We start from the raw sequence: 5,000 nt of genomic DNA, 5'->3' as shown, positions 1-5,000 counted from the left end.
TTGAAGTCCCCCCTGTGGTACCTTTTCCATTCTCTTTAAGTTTCCCCTGTGGTGCTCTTTCCATTTTCTTTAAGTCTCCCCTGTGGCACATATTAAATTTTTTTGTCTCCCCTTTGGCACTTTTTCCATTCTCTTTAAGTCTCCCCTGTGGCACCTTCTCCATTTTCTTTGTCTCCTCAGTGGCACCCCTTTACTTTTCTTTAAGTACCTCAACCCCTTTGGAATACTCTCCCTTTTCTTTGTCTCCCCTGTGGCACCCTTTCACTTTTCTTCAAGTCTTCCCTGTGGCATCTTCTCCCATTTCTTTAAAATCCCTTGTGCCACACTTTCCTTTTCTTTTAAGTCTCTCCTGTGGCACCCTTCCCCCGTGGCACCCTTCCCCTGTGGCACCCCTTCCCCCGTGGCTCCGGTCTCCTTATCCGTAACTTGGGGCTATCTTGCCATTTCTTACGATTATTCTATTTCTTTCTTTTTTCTTTTCCTTTCTTCTTCTTTCTTTTGTTTGTTATCATCAACATCCTTGTTTCTCATTATTATTACTATTGTCAATCTCCTTCTTCTTCTTCTTCTTCTTCTTCTTCTTCTTCTTCTCCTCCTCTTCTTCTTCTTCTTCTTCTTCTTCTTCTTCTTCTTCTTCTTCTTCTTCTTGTTCTTCTTCTCTTTTTCCTTTTCTTCTTCTTCTCCTCCTCCTCCTCCTCCTCCCCCTTTTCCTGCTTCTTCTTATTATTGTTATTATTATTATTATTATTCTACTACCCTTCCTCTTCTTCTTCTTCTTCTTCTTCTTCTTCTTCTTCTTCTTCTTCCTCTTCTTCTTCTTCCTCCTCCCAGTCCTCCTAATCCTCCTTCTCCATCTTTATCCTCCTTCTCCATCTTTCTCCTCCTTTCTCCTCCTTTCTCCTCCTTTCTCCTCCATTCTCCTCCTTTCTCCATCTTTCTCCTCCTTTCTCCTTCTTTCTCCTTCTCCTTTGAATGGACAGAACATACCATCATCATCAACCCAAATGTAAGTGTAAAGTGGCGTGCCGAGTCCGTAGATTTTATTCTCTTTTGGAATTTTGAAGCACCACGGAAGAGATATAGGAAAGAAGGAGAGGAATAGAGGAGGAGGAGAGGAATAGAGAAGTAGGAAGAGGAGGAAGAGGAAGAGAAAATAGTAGGAAGAGAAGGAGGAGGGGAGGAGGAGGAGGAAGAAGAAAAGAAGAAGAAGAAGAAGAGGGGAGGAGGAGGAGGAGGAGGAATAAAGAAAAAGAATGAGAAGAAGAGGGGGATGAGGAAGAAGAGGAGAAGGAAGAGTAAGGAGGAGTGGGAGGAGAAATAAGGAGGAGGAGGAAGAAGAAAAGAATAATGATAAGAAGAAAAAACAGAGGAGAAGAAGAAGGAAAAGGAGGAGCAGGAGGAGGAGAAGAAGGAGAAAGAAAAAAAAAGAAGGAAGAGGGGGAGGAGACAGAGGAAGAGCAGGAGGAGGAGGAGTTGGAGGTGAAGTGACAGGAGGGAAGAGACAAAGTCAGGAAACAAGCAACAGAAAAGGAGAGGAAGAGGAGGAGGAAAATAAAGAGAAGGAGAAGGAAGAGGCAGAGGATGGTAAGAAAGGAGAAGAAGAAGGCGAAAGAAAAGAAGAGGAGGATGAGAGAGAAGAGGATGAGGACGAGAGGGGGGATGAGAACGAGAAACAAGAAAAGGGAAAAAGGAAGTAGAAGGAGAGAAAGAGAGAAAAGAGAAAACGGAATAAGCTCAACCACGTCCTGGGAAACGGATTAGAAAATATTTTTCGGAGCAAAAAGATATTCATGATTATATAAACCCAGCCGTACCCCCCCCCCCCTTATCCCTCCTATTTACTCCCTCTACCTGGTCTCTCTCTTTCTCTCTTTCTCTCTCTCTCTCTCTCTCTCTCTCTCTCTCTCTCTGTCTCTCTCTCTCTCTCTCTCTCTCTCTCTCTCTCTCTCTCTCTCTCTCCCTCTCTCCCTCTCCTCTCCCTCTCCCTCTCCCTCTCCTCCCTCTCTCTCTCTCTCTCCCTCCCTCTTCCTCTTCTTCTCCCTCCCTCTTCCTCTCCTTCTCCCTCCCTCTTCCCTCTGCTTCTCCCTCCCTCTCCCTCTCCCTCCTTCTTCCTCTCCTTCTCCCTCCTTCTTACCTTTCCTTCTCCCTCTTTCTCCGTTTCTTCCTCTCCCCCTTCTCCCTTTCTCTCCCTCCTTCTCCCTTTCTCTCCCTCCTTCTCCCTTTCTCTCCCTCCTTCTCCCTTTCTCTCCCTCCTTCTCCCTCATTTTCCCTCTCTTCCCTCCTCTCCCTCTCCCTCCCTACCCCCAGTCTTCATCTCGAACTCAAATATCTACCTTTAAGGCTTCGCTTTTTTAAATAATAAATACATCTTCAGAATAGTCTTTTATTCTCCCTTCATTATTATTTTTTCCTTCCTTATGATACAATACCTCGCAGCACTTCAAAAACAAAAGAAAAGAAAAAAAACGATAAACGCTTCCCTTCGCCCGTTTTCTTTCTCCAAACACAAATAAAAGAAAACGGGAGACGAAAAAAAAGGAGAGCACATACTATATCATTAAGAGATGAAATATGCATACCATCTTAAGGCGGATAAGTCGTTTCGCTTTTGTTTTCAGCAAGACGTGTATATATAAGACCCGGGAAAACGGAGGTGTGTTTCTGACAGTGCGTTCCATGTTGCGAGAGAGATGTTGCAATGCGTTTTTGTTGTTGTTGTTTTTTGCAGCTGGGTGAGCGTGAGAGAGATGAAAATGTCCGAGTGTTATTTATTTATCTTTTTTATTATTGCATGATTTGTGTATGTGGGTCATTCACTAAGCCGATCTTGATTGGCGCTTTCGGTCTTTCCTTTTCGTAGTATGGAAGGCTTTGATGTGTATTTCTGGCGTGTATGCTATTTGATTTCGGATTTTAAGCGTTAACAATTTTTTAAAAAGACTTAATTTGTGTATCTCGTGGTGTTTATCGGTTTCTATATCTATTTTAGATAGCATTAATTGATATAAAGTAAGACTCAGAAAGAAAATACTTTTTAATCGTATGAAACATAAACATATCATAGAAAAACATTGTGTGCGCTTTCCGATAGTCATTTAAAGAAAAAAAATGAGCGGGAAATACAAGGGAGGAAGTATAAAAGGAAGGAGGGAGGGAGAGATAAGGAAGAAGAATAAAATAAGAAGAGAAAAGTAGAAAAAGAACAAAATTAAAATAAAACGTAAAAATATAGAAATGAAGAAGAATTGAAGGGTAAGGAGGGTGAAAGGGAGAAAGAAATAAGGAGAAGAAAGAGAATGGAGGGATGATAAGGAAGGAATGGAGTGTAAGGCAGGTTGGGAAGAAGAAAGGAAGGGAGGATGGGAGTAAGCGAAGGAGGGAGGAAGAAATATGAAAATTGAGAAACCAGAAGAAGGTAAAGAAAAAGAAGAGATAGAGGACAATGATGATAGATACGGGAAGAGGAAGAAAAAAAGGAAGAACGAAGATGCAATAGAGAGAGAGAGACAGACAGACAGACAGACAGACAGACAAAGCGAAAAACGGCAGACCGAGAGGCCTTTGCGGAAGAGTGATAGAACAAGAGAAAGATAGAGAAAGCAAAAGAGGAGAGTGCGAGACCTTCATCCCCTCCCCCCTCCCGCCCCCCTATCCTGCTAATCCTACCCTCCCCCCCCTCCTTCCCACCCATCCTACCCACCCCCCTTCCCCCTCCACCCCACCCATCCTACCCCCCTCTTCCCCTCGATCCCGCCCCTCCCCACCCCATCCCATCCTACCCACCCCTTCCCCCCTTCCCGCCCATCCCATCCTACCCCCATCCCCCCTTCCCCACCACCCCACCCAACCCCGCCCACGATCCTCCGATGAATAATAAACGCGCCCACAAGAGCAGTCGGCGCCCACGTCAGTCTCCCCGGCTCCGAGTTCGACAAGGAAAAAAGATCGGCGTCGGATGGGCGGCCTCCCTTCGGTCCGAGCCTGTCCGTGTTGCGCTCGTGGGCGTGGGAATGGGGCGCCCTTGTTGCTGTCGCTCAGGGCGGAAGGGTTGGTGGGGTTGGGGAGAGGGGAGAGGGGGAAGGGGGTTGGAGGGGCAGGGGGCTGGGTGGTTGGTCCTTCGCTTCTGTCTGTTTCTAAGTTGATTTATTCATTTTATCTTAGTTTTTATCTCTTTCTCTTTCTCTCTCTCTTTCTCTTTCTCTTTCTCTTTCTCTTTCACTTTTTCTTCTTCTCTTTCTCTCTCTCTCTCTCTCTCTCTCTCTCTCTCTCTCTCTCTCTCTCTCTCTCTCTCTCTCTCTCTCTCTCTCTCTCTCTCTCTCTCTTCGTTAGTTATATAATAGAATATTCTAAACAATATTGATATAAATGCGTGGATGTGGATATGTCTGTATCTACGTGTCTTTATCTATATCCGCATGCACTCTTCTCCCCATCTATCTATCTATCTCCCTCTCCTTCTCTCTCTCTCCCTTCTCTCCTTCTCTCTCTCTCCTTCTCTCTCTCTCTCTCCTTCTCTCTCTCTCTCTCCTTCTCTCTCTCCTTCTCTCTCTCCCCTTCTCTTTATCTCTCCTTCTCCCTCTCTCTCTCTCTCTCTCTCTCTCTCTCTCTCTCTCTCTCTCTCTCTCTCTCTCTCTCTCTCTCTACCTCCTCTCTCTCTCTCTCTCTCCTTCTCTCTCTCTTTATAACACCTCTCTCTCTCTCTCCTTCTCTCTCTCTCTTCATATCTCTCTCTCTTTCTCCTCACTCTCTCTCTCTCTCTCTCTCTCTCTCTCTCTCTCTCTCTCTCTCTCTCTCTCTCTCTCTCTCTCTCTCTCTCTCTCTCTCCTTCTCTCTCTCTCTTACCTCCTCTCTCTCTCTTACCTCCTCTCTCTCTCTCTCTCTCTCTCTCTCTCTCTCTCTTACCTTCTCTCTCTCTCTCTCTCCTTCTCTCTCTCTCCTCTCTCTCTCTCTCTCTCTTACCTCTCTCTCTCTCTCTTCTCTCTCTCTCTTACCTTCTCTCT

At 45.3% G+C, this 5,000-nt stretch overlaps 1 protein-coding gene across 1 annotated transcript in view; it reads right to left on the bottom strand.

Annotated features, from left to right (window-relative positions):
* LOC113807450 (uncharacterized) overlaps positions 1 to 5,000 on the bottom strand; it is a 49,945-nt gene that overhangs the window by 32,189 nt on the left and 12,756 nt on the right. The gene's annotated exons all lie outside the window — the stretch shown is intronic.

This window comes from Penaeus vannamei, chromosome 4 (assembly GCF_042767895.1).
Source record: "Penaeus vannamei isolate JL-2024 chromosome 4, ASM4276789v1, whole genome shotgun sequence".
NCBI classification, from domain to species: Eukaryota; Metazoa; Arthropoda; class Malacostraca; order Decapoda; family Penaeidae; genus Penaeus; species Penaeus vannamei.
The sequence above is the reverse complement of the archived record's forward strand: the minus strand, read 5'-3'. Positions and strand labels throughout refer to the sequence as shown.